This window comes from Macaca mulatta, chromosome 1 (genome assembly GCF_049350105.2).
Source record: "Macaca mulatta isolate MMU2019108-1 chromosome 1, T2T-MMU8v2.0, whole genome shotgun sequence".
NCBI classification, from domain to species: domain Eukaryota; kingdom Metazoa; phylum Chordata; class Mammalia; order Primates; family Cercopithecidae; genus Macaca; species Macaca mulatta.
Window position 1 is genome coordinate 37,939,977 of NC_133406.1, and position 16,651 is coordinate 37,956,627.

The window sequence follows — 16,651 nt, forward strand, 5'->3', positions numbered from 1 at the left end:
GGAGGAGCTGACCAGGAGAAGTCTCAGGCAATCATACTGAGTATCTTCAGAATTGTAGTCGGGTACACAAGGACTCTCCCAGGTGAATAAAGCCTCCATCATCCTGTGAAGGTGTCCGGGCTTCGGCCGGCCCAGAGGACTGAGGGAGACTGGCCCTACCTCTCCTCCCCACTGCTGTGCTCTTTTTTGAAGGCTGATCAATAAAACGTCACTGAGCACTTTTCTAAGAAGGCCATGATCTGATATTCAGGCAAAGACAGAACGCTTCAAGGCAAAGTCGATACGACACTCTCCCAATAACTGACTTTGCTGCCTAAAGCATGAGGCACCCGAAATCCCAATCGCTCAGTTCCTATTTAGAGCTTATCCTTAAAGAGCTGGATTTCTAATTCATTTTCATTGAGGCAAAATCATTAACAATAGTTGATCTTAATATGTTGGCAACTGTGACCTCAATCTTACTAAGTGGAATATTATTTCTTAGCTACTTTTCAATATTACTTAACAAATGTCTTTGTCCATTTGCAGGAAACTCAGGTTTCCTGTCAGTCCTGACCACTCCCACCAGCGAGCCTCCTCCTCACATAGTTGTGGGATCGCATTTGCTGCCCTCCTAACAAGCCAAGAGACAAAGCAATCCTCGAAATTCCCTTTTGACTCTGTACTGTAAGGAAATGCCATGTAGCAATAGCAGGAGGGCAGAGTTTAACCAAAGCACCAGTTTCTCCATTCATTGCCCATGTTTAGCTGCTGGACTCTCATATCCACCAGAAGCCTAAAGTCTTGATTCTTTTTTTTTTTCTGGGGGGGGTGGGGTGGGTGGTGGAGTCTCGCTCTGTTGCCCAGGCTGGTGTGCAGTGGTGCAATCTTGGCTCACTGCAACCTCCACCTCCCTGGTTCAAGCAATTCCCCTGCCTCAGCCTCCCAAGTAGCTGGGATTACAGGCATGCGCCACCACACCTGGCTAATTTTGTATTTTTTTAAGTAGAGATGGGGTTTCTCCATGTTGGTCAGGCTGGTGTTGAACTCCGGACCTCAGGTGATCCACCCACCTTGGCCTCCCAAAGTGCCGGGATTACAGGCGTAAGCCACCAAGCCCAGCCTATTCTCTTTTTTTTTTTTAAAAAAAAAAAAAAAAAAAAAAAAAAAAAACCTGGGAAGGCACATCCAATTCATGAACTTAGTCAAACCAGGTTTGTTGAGTAAAAAGAGGGCTATTAGTCTTGTTAAATAGCAGATTGTGGAATTTGATAGGAATTACCTGGGATTTTGCTCGCGGGGCTATTGAAGACACCACTCTCTGACTTCCCAGCCCATGCAACTAGAGACAGAACTGGGGGTCAAATCTAAGAAACTGCCCTGAGTTTGCATGATTCTGCCAGCCACTTCATGATGCCTCTCCCAGTGTCTGTCCAAGTCCCATTTCTTGACAGAGTTAGGAGGGAAGAGGAGATGTTTTCCACTGTGAATCCATCTGGTCTCCTGATATCTTCATCACAATTGGCAAGCACCCTTCTCAGCCACAGGCTCTCCCAAAGCCCTGGTGCATCTACTGCATTTCTAAGTGTTCAGGATATATATGCTACCCACTTTCCCAACTCCTAACTCCAGTTTTCCTCCCATCAGATACGCTGTTTTACTGTTACCAACCCAGTTCACATCTCAGCATCTCAGAAATTGATTGCATTGTCTGGTGAAGCATAGGAAATTGTTCTCGAGGATAAGGGTCACGGTAAGAAAATATTAATGTTTCAAATGAGAAGCTAAAGAATCACACATATTTCCAAAGGAGGAAGTCCTAATGGTTTTCTGAATGCACAAATGACAGCTTGTGAGAAGCATTTAAAGAGCTTTCCTGCTAACTCTAAAGGCCCAAGGTTTGTTTTCTTTGAGGTTTCTTAATGGAGTCTAAACACTTCATTGTGTTCACCGGAGCAGCGAATTGAATGTAAAGTGGCAGGCCTTAAAAGGGAAGCCAGTGACTCGGAGCATCATTTGCGTGAAATATATTATTATTGTATGTTTTTTTCAATGGTATTTAAATGCTTTTATGAGAAATGAGTATGACCTCTTCTCAGATTGTTTCCTTTTTTCATTACAGTCACCCTAGTGGGGTCATCCCTCCCACTGCTTTCAAGGCATCATGCCCAAGTCGCCACTTGGGGGCAGTCTAATGCCTCCGTCCCTTCCCATCGCCATTTTCCCGCCTGCCTTCTCTCTTAGGTGTGTTTGACCTGGTTTCTGGTCTCTCTTATAATAGAATGGTCATTACCAATCTCTGCAGTTTATTTAAAAAGAAACAAAGGGTGGCATTCTTAACATATGGAAAAATGCTACATTGCACTCATACCGTTTTTCAAGGAGCATTCAGGAGTACTATGTCTCAGAAGGACGTAGGTAGGGCAGTCATGGAGATCACCTGTTTCAGAACAGATACCTTGGCTTGGGAAGGTTAAAATCAATGTTTAAACCTCAAATGGCTCTGAAGGGGTAGGTTCTCTGATTCTTTGGTCAGTGTTCTTTCCTCCAATCATGCTGAAATAAAATCCAGCTTTTATTTTGCAGGAAGATCGTTGTTTAATGAAGACAGCCAAACAATAAATAGCAGTACAAATAATTCAACAGAAAAAGGAAATCACATAATCACATCATTTTCCTGTATGTGCTTATAAAATGGTTTTAACTCAGGGGAGAAAAAAAATCACAATTCCCTTTCAAAGTTTAATAAAAATTCACTTAAACATGTGAATAAACAGCTTGCGCAGATCCTTTCCCCATCCTTCCATGCTCACCAGGCAATTTAATGAATGGGCAAACAGCCCGATGGTAGATTTTTCTGATACAGTGTCATGAACGAGTGAGATCCATCTTTGCACATAGCTTGTTGGCACCTCACTCTGGCTGCATTACAGAAACAGAACAGAGTCGTATGGTTCCTGGAAAGTAATTATTTGGCAGCGTTCTACCCCTGGGTGAATCCACACAGAAAAGGTACTCAGGTGGCCCTCACTGGTGCCAGGGCCTGGAGTGGATGGCAGAGGGTGTACATTGAATATGTGTGTAATGGTTTGAGTTCCTGAGGTGGGGAGGGAGAACACAGCAAGGGAATACACACCCGTAAGAACAGGGCTATAGATCATGCCTACTTCCTCTGCGCCTGTAATTTATTCATTTAGCCATCAAATATGCATGGCTATTACACGCTCAGCACTGAGCAAAGGGTTTTGCATAAGTGAGCACAAGAAATGAACTTTTTTTTTTTTTTTGAGACAGGATCTTGCTCTGTTGCCCAGGCTGGAGTGCAGTGGTACTTCTCACTGCAGCCTCAACCTCCTGAGCTCAAGTGACCCTCCCACCTCACTTTTTTTTAAGTCTAAGTTACTCTCTTTTTAAGGAATAGCATGGGAAGCAGGTTTGCCCTAAGTAGCTCCCAGCTTGGCTTTTCCCTTTGGCTTAGTGATTTGGGGGTCCCAACATTTATATTCCTTTCACAGGATTAAAAAAATAAAAAGGTTCAGCACTTTGGAAGGCCAAGGCAGGCAGATCACTTGAGCTCAGGAGTTTGAGACCAGCCTGGACAACATGGTGAAACCCCATCCCGTCTCTACATACAAAAATGATCTAGGCATGGTTGCACATACTTATAGTTCCAGCTACCTGGGAGGCTGAGGTAGGAGGATCACTTGAGCCCAGGAGGCAGAGGTTGTAGTGAGCCAAGATCATGCCACTGCACTCTAATCTTTGAGTGAGACCCTGTCTGAAAAAAAAAAAAAGTTCATACTTTGGATAAGCTTTCATTTCAAATGAGGAAGTAGTTTTCAAAGTTATTTTAATAATATTTATTGAACTTCTACTCTGTGCACTGGTGATGTCTGAAAAGCCCCAAGGCTCCAAACTGAAATATTGATATATTACAGTGAAGAGAAGCAGCTGCTTTTAAACCCCATTTTATTGACATGATCAAGGTTATACAGAAGTGCTGATGAGATGGTGGGGGTGAAGCCAGTACTACTTTTAAAACTGCTCCCAAGATTACACTCAATATTAAAGTTACAATCAGTTAGAGAAGCATTCAAGGAATTTGCCAGAAGTCTTTCCAGGATTCTAAACCTGAGTAGGCAGAAGGGCCAGATTTTTGGCTAATTAGGCATTTGCCCCGTTCCTAACACCAAGACTTGCTCTGAGAGATACCCCACTACCTCTGTATCAATGTCTCTACAAAGTTTAGGTCAAATATCAGCCTCTAGCACAGTCAGTGTTGTGTAACCTGGTTAACAGAAATGCCCTAAGCACCGTGGTTCACAATGGACAGGATTCCATGTCCCTGTCCACTTCTAGCGAATGGAAGGAGCATGCCTGCGATCTTACATCCTACACAGACCAATAGTACATCAGCCTCTTACTGAAGACAGGAGCTGGTCAGATTCTCAGCCAGTGTTTGATCTGTCCCTTGCTACCTTCTGTCCCTCTGAGCTCGGTCTTCTGGGTGCTGCATCAAGTGTGTGTCTTCGCTGCTTCTATCCATCATTTCTCCAAGCATAGGAACCGTCCTGTGATTCAGATACAGGTCAATGCACCATTATGAAGTGATTACGACAGGAGACTGGAGGAGCAGCAGCTGCAGCCACCAAAGGAGGAAGAGGCCAGGCTTCCATTGCTACCTGACAACACCAGCATTGCCCAGCAGCTTTATATGCGACCCCGAACCCAGATGTCCAGCTTGATGCAAAAGCTGCCACAAAGGCACTCTGCAAAATAACGTCTGCACAGAGAGCAGAACATACCTTGGTTTCCCCCGTCCCTAGCTTTGATTTTAAGCAAGTCATTTATACTTTTTGGACCTTATTTTTTCTGATTCTTGAGACAAAAGAGTAGGACCAATGACTTCGGATGTCCTTTTCAGCTCTAACTTTTTATGATTCTGTGTATGTAAAAGCCAAAGGAGAAAAAATATCTGGCACGAGCTATTGACTCACTGCCCTGTAGCAGAATCAAGAGAATCAGTATTAATATTTTTCAGGCGATTAGCACAGGGTTAGCATAACAATTAGTGGTTTTTGTACACAGAAGAGCCTCAGACTGTGAATCAAAAGACATGAGTTCCATGCCATCAAGGAGGCATTGTGCACTACAGAAGTAAGAAAATCATGATTTTGGAGCTGAGTTCAAATTCTGGCTCCATCATTTGCTAGGGTGACTTCGTGCAAGTTACTTAACTTTTCTGAATCTGTTAACTTTGTTAGTAAATGAGACTAAACAATACTTCACAGAATTGTAGCTTCAGATTCAGACGCAGACTTGAAGATTTGTTATAAGCTCTTCGCACATTGTAGGAACACACACAATACGTATACATTTATCTAAAAGGCTTTTCTAAGATATCTTAGAGAAGGAAAACTGACATATCTTAAGTTCCAGCTTTGTGCCAGAAACTTCCATGACTTTTGTCATTTAATCTTGATGAAGTGGCTGTTATCTATATTTAACCTAAATTTACTTTCCCCAGAAATAACATTAACCTAATACCTTTCCTACCTAGCCTAAAGAGTTCTTGTGAAGATGGAAAAAATTTAATGTGAAATGATCTTGCAAATTGTCCATTTTTTTTTTTTTTTTGAGACAGAGTCTTGCTCTGTCGCCCAGGCTGGGGTGCAGTGGCCGGATCTCAGCTCACTGCAAGCTCCGCCTCCCGGGTTTAGACCATTCTCCTGCCTCAGCCTCCCGAGTAGCTGGGACTACAGGCGCCCGCCACCTCGCCCGGCTAGTTTTTTTGTATTTTTTAGTAGAGACAGGGTTTCACCGTGTTAGCCAGGATGGTCTCGATCTCCTGACCTCGTGATCCGCCCGTCTCGGCCTCCCAAAGTGCTGGGATTACAGGCTTGAGCCATCGCGCCCGGCCAAAATTGTCCATTTTTATTTGTGAATATAATAGCTATTCTTTTATGAAACACTCTTTATAGTACTATGAAAAGAATGTTCAATTACACAACATGCATTTATTCAGATCCTACTATTTGGCCATTTATTCAGAACATGATCTCTGTGCTTGGAGGCTTTATAACCAGGGATCCAAAAATGACACCCAGGAAACCAATGAGAATGGTCAGAAGCAGCTGAGCTACCATCGAAGAAGAAAGGAATGAAAAGAGAATGATCTGACTTAAAGAATAAATAGATTTAAGGAGAAGCGATTGAGAGGAGACATTTTATATAAAGGGGTTAGCATGAAAATAGGAACACAGGCAGGAGAAAAAGTCTCTTTTGAAGCCTGTGAAGAAATTAGAATTTTTCCCCTTGTAATTTACAGGAACATTAAGCATTGAATCGTGCATGCAGAAAATATTCATTGAGCACCTCCTATGTGCCAGGCACTACTCTAAGTGCTAGGGATACATTAGTGGACAAATTAAAAGGTTGAGGAGCTTATGTGCTAGTGGGTGAGACTGTCACTAAACATAATAAATAAATTATACAGAATGTTAGAAGGTTATGAGTGCAATAGAAAAGAAATACTACGGTAGGGTAGGGTGATCCAAAGCGCCAGGAGTTTGAGATATTAGGTGGCAATATAGGGTGGTCAAGCTGGGCTTCATTGAGATGGTAACATGTAAGAAAGGCTTGAAAGAGGTGAAGGAGTGAGTCAAGCAGATATATGGAGAAGGAGCTTCAGGCAGAAGGAACAGCTAGAGTGATAGTTCTCAAAATGTGATTCCCCATCCAGACAAAGAGCATTAACATAATCTGGGAACTTGATGGAAATACACATTTTCAGGCCCCATCTGAAACTCTGGAAGTCCCAGCAATCCTTCACTGGAGGGCTCTGGTGTTCTGTAAAATTTGAGAGCTACTGAGCAAGAGGAAAGGTCTAGTGGGTTTGTGCTGAGCTTGTGCCAGGCGCGTACAAGGCCAGCATAACTAAAGTGAAATGCACCAGATAAAGAGAAGCGATAGCAGAGATTGGAGGGGCTCTATTGAATGCTCTCATGCTAGACGTCGCATTTTTATCTGAAGTTCTACTTATGTAGTAATTTCAGAAGCCTCTCCCCCAAAGGAAAAAAAAAAGTACAGTAGCATTAGCTGGCCCTGCTCAGAGTACATGACAAGAAGCTCCAATCATAGACCAGTTGAAAGTGTATGTTACAGAGAAGCCAAACACCTCACTATAATTAACTGTTTTATCAGCTGCTTTGAAAACCTATCATCGAGAATTTCCAAACCAAAAAGACTTGGGTTTCCCAGCTGAGACTGTTTGGAACCTGGTTGATGGGGTTTTCCACAAACTAAGTTATCATTAAATATTTCTACCCCTGAGGGGGGTCATTAGGTGTGCAAGCCCATTCAATTTAAATTCCTACTTATTTTGGTTGTGGATCTCGATATAGATTTGTGTCCCTAAGGCAGAAAAGAAGATGTTGGCATTTATGGATCTTAAAAATGTATTTTTTTCCCAAAGATTTTAATGGATAAAATAACTAGGGCTACAACAAGTGGTGGAAGCTTACATCCAAATATTTTGCCTGAACAATGGCTCCTTGTTTTATTTCTCAGTTAAGAAAAATGACCAGGGACTGGCCAGGATAAGCAGTTCTTCCCTCATACTCATCCACCTGGCCATGCAGTAATGTTCAGCTCTGTGGACACTGACAGCAAGAGGAGGTAGGCTGGGAAAGGGCCTGCAGGGGAGGCCTATGGGGAAGACACTGGGCTCAGAGAGCAATGTCTTTAAAGTAGACATACAGCCTGGCCAACATGGTGAGACCCCAACTCTACTAAAAATACAAAAATTAGCCAGGCATTGTGGTGGGCTCCTGTAATCCCAGCTACTTGGGAGGCTGAGGCAAGAGAATCACTTGAACCTGGGAGGTGGAGGTTGCAGTGAGCCAAGGTCACACCACTACACTCCAGACTGGGTAAGAGAGCGAGACTGTCTAAATAAATAAATAAATAAATAAATAAATAAATAGATAGATAGATAGATATATAAAGTAGACATAGGCCTGCTAACAGTGTCAGGTCCTCTGGTCTTCAACAGGGGCCAGACGGAAAAGAATTTTAATGGGTCTATGCTGACTGGTGCCATCCCAATTTTATGCCTTATCTTCCTGACATATTTTGCCAGCTTGTTTACAGATATACCCTGAGGTTTTATACATACATATATATATATCTACCTGGGATTCTGATTTGAGCAGGTACCGAACCTTGGACTGTATCAACTCTACTTTGGTTTCATGGACTAAATTCTAGTGTCCAGCCCAGCCTTTCCCAGAGCCAATCTTGGTCTGCCCCGACTTTATCTTGACAGTGTCCCAGTAGCTAAGTTCCCGTGTGAGCCCCTCACTCTGACTCACCTGGAGCTCAGAGGTTTCCCTGTGCTTAGGTCCATCTCCCGTGGTGCCTCTACCTAGATTCCTTCAGCTGCAGTTTTGGCTTCACTGTCTACTCCTTATTTTTTTGAGGTCCGACCTCAGAGTATCTTAATGCAATATTTAACAACACGTATCCCTCCAAGCTTTCCAATATCCCCTGTGATCCCACTTCATGGGTAAGAAACCAAAATGATTATAGTTGATGAATAATAACCCCACTGATTCACAGGAGCATGAAGAAAACCTTGCCAGGCTACGTAATTCCCGGCAGCCTTCAGCCGCCACCACCGGTGATGAATCACAGAGGCTGCCGCCAGAGATGGGACATTTTGGGACTCTGCACATACGACTTAAGACACAGGATGAGAGTGGAGGCGAGAAAGAGAAGACATAGATCTGTCCAGGGCAAAGGATTCAAAGGTCACCAGGACTCCGCTCACCTCCTGAGACCTGGTGACAGCGAAAACATTTCCTCGACGTGACTTCTGTTTGGGAGTTGAGGAGACACTTCAGCCATCCTGTAGAGTAGTTTGCATCAGCTAATGCTCCCTGGCCTGACACACTCACAAACTCTGACCCATTTAGATAACCTCCCCTCAACCAAAAAAGGCAGCACTTTCACCAGCCCCTGAAAATCTCCCAATGAAGTTATCTTTTTAAAATGAGATAATTACACACGAAGCACTTAGAACAATGCCTGGTGCATATTCAGCACTGGCTACGTGCTAGCTCGAGTTGTTATTTTTGTCTCTGGTCTGAAGACAGATGCAGTGGCACTTGTCTCCTCAGATGCCAGTATCTCAATGCCCCTCTTCACCCCTACCACACCCAGCCTACCAGGTCTCATCTCATCGAAAAACAAACAACAATAACGACAACCCTCCAGCCCCCAAGCATTCTAATCAAACACTGCCTCTATGTGCTATTCAGATTGCTTTTAAAAAATTAAAATAGAGCTCAAAATGAAACAAATCAGGGATGCTTAATGATAGCCAAAATGCAATGTGGGGACCTTGTTTGGGTCCTGAGTCAAACAAACCAATTATAAGAAGACACTTTAGAGACAATCAGGGAACCTTAATTACAGACTGGGTAGCCATAATACCAAAGCTCTGTGGTTACTTTTGTTAGGTGTGATAATGGTATTTATTTATTTTGTTTTCAAAAAAAAAATATTTTGAGAGATTCAGAGGTGAAATAATATGATGTCTGGAATTTGCTTGAAAGGAGCTCAGCAAATAAACAATAAACAAAAAAGGGAGGATAGATCAAATACATGTAGCAAAAACTGCATAATTATGGATATGGGGGGGTGGGCATATAGCAGTTTCTCCTATTTTTTTTCTACTGAATTAGCTCTCATGCAAAAAAAAACAAAAAACAAACAAAAAAAAAAACAACAACAACACAAAAGTTGTTGACCGAAAGTTTTTGGCAGTGGAAACTCAAGGTTGGGAGGCCATGAGCGACGGATTGAATACTGACAGCAAGGGAGGCCGCGAGGGGCGACTGAAACCTGCGTCAGAGGTGCACATTACCGGGGCTGGAGGTAGTGAGAGTTTTTGGTGAAAGTGAATTCTGTATCCTGGAGTCTAGGGGAGAGAAAGGGTTGTAAAGTGAGACAGGCCAGTGCTGTGTCAAGGACTGGGGGAAGAGGAGAGAGATCCAACCGAGACACAGGCTGCAGGATTCCACCTCTGCTCGCTGGGTGCCATCCAGGCCATGTTACACCCCTGTTGCTTCTTGGAATGTGCTAGCCTCTCTCCAGCAGAGCAGGGCTAGTGTTTGGCTAGTTTTTCCTCTGGAAACAGAGAAAACATGTAGGGAGAAAAAAATAGAAATTACTGTTTTCTCTGGAGTTCACATGCCCTAAAATGACAAGATTCTCTTAACAGTGCTTTTTAGGAATAGGCATGGTGTGATTGTGGGAGGCTTGGGAAGGGCTGTCTCTGCTCCCAGAATATTTCCCCTCCCTCTTTCTTTACCTAAAATTCTACCCAAAGGGGTGAGGTCTTTCTTTTTCACATCTAGAGCTCAGTTTACAGTGTTAACATTCTTAGGCTGTGACTGGAGCTTATTCACCCTAATGCAGAAAGGGCTAAGATCACGTTCTTCCTTCCCTTGCTGGCAAAAACTAAAGACAGCAGAGGGCCCTGGGCATAGGGAGGATGAAAACAAACTCAAATTTCCTACAACGTGGCCGAGCACTGTTTCCCTGAATCTACTGGACAAACAGAAGTGGATGAAGAGTATGCAGCCATGTCTATTCTCAGACGGCACTCTGAGGAAGACTAAAGGACCTGCATTCCCTTAATGACTCAGGCATCAGAGACGTCTCTTCTCTCCCAGGCCCCACTCAGAAAGAATGTCAGATGCTGAACATATCCATAGCAACCGAGAACACGCCTCGGTGCCACCTTGGCCTCAGTTCCTGAATTTCTGAAATGGATTGAGAGAGAGGGGGAGAGGAGGAGGGGGAGAGGGAGAGGGAGAAGAAGAGGCGAGGAGGGAGGAGGGGGGAGGGAGAAAAAGGGGGAGAGGGAGAGGGAGAATGAGAGGGAGAGGAAGAATCGTACTTCTATATTTATCTCTTCCCTCCCTACTCTGGGATTTTATAAAAATTAATAAAACAGTGACTGCACCTGGCCCCCTGGAAGAAGACCCGTTTCTGTGCTGTGGGAATGATGCCATTTTCTTCTCATACTCTCCTCAGATGTCTTTTCATTAATCACCTGATTTTGAGAAGCATAAAGGAATTCGGTTTCCTTTCTATTTTAGTCCATCATATTATTTTCTAACTCAACCATATTTGTAAAGAAAAGCTAGGTTGTATTCCAACTAACAGTTCAACAGAGAAATGTTCCAAGTGGGTTGTAGTAAAATAATGTTAATCTTTTACTTGGAGCAGGAAGAAATATAGCGTCCCTTTGTCAGTCTTCCACTTGCTGCAAGAAATGGGAATCTTGCAGAAACACTGGACTTGCACAGGCAAGGAGAAAGCATTGAAAGAATAGTTCACCGAGAAATGGTATTTTCCCTTTTATTTTTTATTTTTTTTGAGACAGAGTTTCGCTCTTGTTGCTCAGGCTGGAGTGCAATGGTGTGATCTCGGCTCACTGCAACTTCTGCCTCCCGGGTTCAAGTGATTCTCCAGCCTCAGACTCCCGAGTAGCTGGGATTACAGGCATGTGCCACCACGCCCGCCTAATTTTGTATTTTTAGTAGAGGCAAGGTTCCTCCATGTTGGTCAGGCTGGTCGCGAACTCCTGACCTCAGGTAATCCGCCCGCCTCAGCCTCCCAAAGTGCTGGGATTACAGACATAAGCCACCACCTCCGGCCGGCAGTTCCCCTTTTATTCTGATGACTTACTCCCTCTTTTCTTTAGGAATATATCCCTCCTCACCCCCTCAGGCCCTGGTGAGGTTGTCAATCACAGTACCCCATCCGTCTTCTGGCTCCACTGGGAAATATGCTGACCCAGATTGGCCAATCTGAGTACACCATCATTCTGACTATTGTCATTAGTTCAGGGAAGGCAAATGACCCAAGCAGGTCAATCAGGGCTGTCAAAAGCTAGCACTGCACAATCCAACAGAACTTGTTTACTCTGCAGCAACGTCCTTGCCAACTCAGGTCCCTGCTGCGATGGACTCCTGGCCTGGCTCTGAGGTTTGTTCACACTCTCCATGCCCAGCCAGGGCAGCTACATGCCGAGGGGCTTCCTGCCTGTGCCACATGTTCACCAGAGCACTGCCAAGGTTCCAGGGAAATGGAACCACCTGAGTATGTCAAAGCCAGGTCTCAGACAATACTTTCGGATCTGCTGTGGTCAGGATGAACCAGTCCCTCTGAGGAAAGAATATTCCTGTGATGTGTAAGAAATACATTTTTTGGCTGGGCGCAGTGGCTCATGCCTCTAACCCAGCACTTTGGGTGGCTGAGGTGGGAGGATTGCTTGAACCCAGGAGTTCATGACTGGACTGGGCAACATAGCAAAAACTGTCTCTACAAAAAGTACAAACGTTAGCTGGATGTGGCGGTACACACCTGTAGTCCCAGCTACTTGGGAGACTGAGGTGGGAGGATCGACTGAACCCTGGAGGTCGAGGTTGTAGTGGGCCATGGTTGTGCCACTGCACTCCAGCCCGGTGACAAAGCAAGACCCTGTCTAAACAAACAACAACAGCAGCAGCAAAACAGAGAGAGAGAGAGAGAGAGAGAGAGAGAGAGAGAGAAATACATATTTGTTCTCTGCCCTCTCGGACCCCATGAGTAGACACTGGAAACTTTTAGTCCCATCCTTTGTCCTTCAGGGAGGGGAGAGGAGCTAGAGATTGAGTTAATAATGCCTACCTAACGAAGCCTCCATACAAATCCCCAAAGTATGTGGTTTGGAGAGCTTTGGGGTTGGTGAGCCAGACTGCACCCACACACTGAGATGGTCGCAGAACTCGTTCATGGGGACAGAAGCTTCCTACGCTCAAGACCCTTCCAGACCTTGCCCTGTGTGTCTCTTCATGTGGCTGTTTGTTTGTATTCTTTAATATGCCCTTGGTAATAAACTGGTAATCTAGTAAGGAAACTGTTCTCCTGAGTTCTGCGAGCTGCAATAGCAAATGGTCAAACCTGTGGAGAGGGTCCTGGGAACCTCCGATCTGGAGCCAAGTCAGGCAAAATTGTGGGTAAACTGGGGGGACATCACTTGCAGTTGACATCTAGGGTAGGGGGCAGTCTCATGAAATCGTGCCCTTAGCTTGTGAGATCAGATGCTAACTTCAGATACATAGTGTCGGAATTGAGTTCACCTGTGGGACACCTGGTGGGTGTCTTCTGAGAAGTGAGGAATTGGTGTTGGGAAAAAAATCCCACACATCTGGCGTCAGAAGTGCTCTGTAGTAAGCATGACTATAGAGAAAAACAGTCTATTTTTTCTATATCACCCCCAAAGGGAGACTCACCAGGACAGAAGGAAGATTTGGAGCTGGTGACCTGGGCTTTGTGCTGAGACCTAAAGATTTTTCAGCTGGGCTGCAGTGGCTCATGCCTGTAATCCCAGTGCTTTGGGAGACCAAGGCAGGAGGATTGTTTGACTACAGGAGTTTGAGACCAGCCTGGGCAACATAGTGAGACCCCCATCTCTACAAAAAATTTTAAAAATTAGCCAGGTAAGGTAGTGTGCGCTTGTAGTGTCAGCTGCTTGGGAGGCTGAGATGGGAGGATCGCTCGAGCCTGGGAGGGTGAGGCCGCAGTGAACCATAATCACACCACTGCACTCCAGCCTGGGTGACAGAGCAAGATCCTGTCTCAAACCAACCAACCAAACAAAAAATAAATAAATAAATATATTTGAGCTAAAAGTATCATTGATCGGCTTTGGCAGATCGTAAAAAGACCTACCCCTTCCCCCAAGGTAACAGATGCTTGTGCACAGCCACAGCTGACTAATGAGGCAGGGATTATACAAGAGAGAAAAAAGATGCTGCAGAGGGACCTTAGTCACCTCTAGGCATATGATAGATAGGCTGTCATAACTTTTAAGCACCTTTTTCAAGGCCCACAGAGTTATACCACACTGTTTCCATCTGAATGCTTCAGAGAACAAGTTTCACGAAAGACAACCTGGTACCCAGAAGTAGAGGCAGGGCACTCTTAGCCAGCATGCACCTGGCATGAGAAATACTCTAGGCCTTTCTATACAGCAGATTAAGAAATATGGGGATCCCAGTTGGGTTAAGAATTAAGTGCCTTTCGAATTGACTTAGCGCTGGTGAGGGGAGACAGTGGAGAATGGTGGTATCTTATTTTCACTGAAGGACATGGTCTACTTCACTGAAGTAAGGCCAGTTTGCATTTTTTCCAGTTATATGTGGAGTCTTGTGTTGGACTTAGCTGGCACTGTATTTCTACTTTATTCTTTTTTTTGAGACAGAGTCTCGTTCTGTTGCCCAGGCTGGAGTGCAGTGGCGCGATCTCTGCTCACTGCAACCTCCACCTCCCAGGTTCAAGCAATTCTCTTGCCTCAGCCTCCCAGGTAGCTGGGAGTGAGGCTCATGCCACCACACCTAGCTAATTTTTTTTTTTTTTTTTGAGACAGAGTCTTGCTCTGTTGCCCAGCTGGAGTGCAGTGGCGCGATCTTGGCTCACTACAACCTCCACCTCCTGGGTTCAAGCTGTTCTCCTGCCTCAGTCTCCTAAGCAGCTGGGACCACAGATGCACAACACCATGCCCAGCTAATTTTTGTAATATTGGTAGAGACGGGGTTTCACCATGTTGGTCAGGGTGGTCTTGAACTCCTGACCTCAAGTGATCCACCCGCCTCGGCCCCCCAAAGTGCTGGGATTACAGGTGGGAATCACCATGCCTGGCCATCTACTTTATTCTTAAAAGTGGTCTTTAGAAATTGACCCCTAGGGCAGCTGTCCTGCCTGCCCCTCAGTCCAGTTCTGCATCTGTGCCATTGCTTCTTGGCACCCTCTCTGCTTCTCTAACCGTCTTTAAATAGGTCGCTATCTCCCACCAGTGGGCAATGGAATGAATGTGTTAAGAAGAATTCTGCAGATAAAGCCCAATCTGATTTTTCCGCTGTTACCTGCTGTGTGTTTAGAGCCTGCTTGCCCATTGACCTGAGGCCTCACACCACTAGGCCTTGCCAGTGACTGCCTCACTGAGACCCCTTCGGATTTTTCATCCTGTAATGCTAATGAAAGCTTTATCCAGTTGATGGCATCCCACTAATAACAATGTTGGCATGCATGGCCCTTTCATATCCTCTTGGCTAGTGATAAGTAGTCTGTGATTCCAGTTGGAAACGATTTTGACTCAAGGGGTTTCTTGGCCAGAGGTAAATTGTTTCTTTATATCTATACTGGTGGCCATCTGAATTGTATAAGTTTAAACATTTTTCTGTCAAAGAAGATATCTCAGATATAAAGTGTGACTTTTGGCTAAAGTATTCTAGGGAGACAGAGAATGGTGTCCAGGTTGGATTACTTAATATAAAAATAGAATCATATTCTCTTACTTGCATTTTTCTTTAAGCCACTTTTTTGACACACAGTACCAAAAGCATTTCAGAGGTCAGTGGCAGGCATCTGAATCCCCTCAAATGGAGCAACAACAATCAACCAACTAGTAAATACTATTTTTAAGGGATTTTTTTTTTTTTTTTTGAGATGGAGTCTTGGTCTGTCGCCCAGCCTGGAGTGCAGTGGTGTGATCTTGGCTCACTGCAACCTCTGCCTCCCAGGTTCAAGAGATTCTCCTGCTTCAGCCTCCTGAGTAGCTGGGATTACAGACGCACGCCACCAAGCCCGGGGTATTTTTGTATTTTTAGTAGAAAAGGGGTTTCACCATGTTGGCCAGGCTGGTCTCGAACTCCTGACCTCAGGTGATCCACCTGCCTCGGCCTCCCAAAATGCTGGGATTACAGGCGTGAACCACCACTCCCAGCCTATGGATTTTAAGGCAGCAAAAAACCCAGTTTCAGGTTCTGCCTTCTTAAACACAGCAAGATAAGACAGATTAGGATAAAAATATATGGATCCATATTTCTTTAAGATATGCAGATAGAAATTGCCAAGTATTAGTGCCATGCACAGGGTTTAAGGTGACTAACTGCCTCAGTTTTCCCCGTATTGTCTGGGTTTTAGCACTGTAAGTCCCACATCCCAGGAAACACCTTGGTCCCAGGCAAACTGGAACGTTTGGTCACCGAGAGCAGGCCAATTCACAGAACTCAGGCCATGGCCAAAATGAATAGACTATCCAGGTATTTTTATGGTTGATGTATATTATTTGTCTCAATTTATTTGTGTCTTAGTAAAAGAAGGGTTAAAATCTGAACCTCACACTCAGAATTGTTGTAAGAAACTACCTTAATTAGTCACTAGGCAATTTGCAAATGTGAGATGGTATGAAATTATAAATAATAGCTTGGAGTGATTTTAATGTAGCTAGTAGACCTAACCTGGCTGATGCCAAGGTCTTGCTGTGTAACTATTAGAGCTTTCCCTATGAAGAAAATCTAGTCCATTGTGAGCAATTTCACATTTCTTTCACTCCTGCTAATGCTAGGCCACCTCTCAGGACAATCCAGGGCAACCTTGGCTCCAATTTTGTTTAACCCGGCTGGATGCAGCCAAATTATGGGCTTCTTTTTAGGTGGAGCATATTTTTGTGGGCTGTGGGAGACCTGTAATTCTTTTTTTTTTTCCCTCGTGCAAACCATTTATAGCTTTGGGGATGTAAAATCCACAGGGTGCCCACAACAGTGTCACGCAA

At 44.5% G+C, this 16,651-nt stretch overlaps 1 long non-coding RNA gene across 2 annotated transcripts in view; it reads left to right on the plus strand.

The window, feature by feature from the left end:
- LOC106994608 (uncharacterized) overlaps positions 1–9,332 on the plus strand; it is a 29,674-nt gene extending 20,342 nt beyond the window's left edge. The window contains exons 3-5 of one of the 2 annotated variants that reach the window (XR_003731277.2): positions 1,627–1,732; positions 7,549–7,656; positions 8,599–9,332. This is a non-coding gene — a long non-coding RNA (uncharacterized LOC106994608). Of the gene's footprint in view, positions 1–1,626; positions 1,733–2,565; positions 6,267–7,548; positions 7,657–8,598 lie in introns of those variants that run through there. The other variant, XR_001441225.3, reaches the window with a different exon arrangement.
- The last annotated feature ends 7,319 nt before the right edge of the window (positions 9,333–16,651 follow it).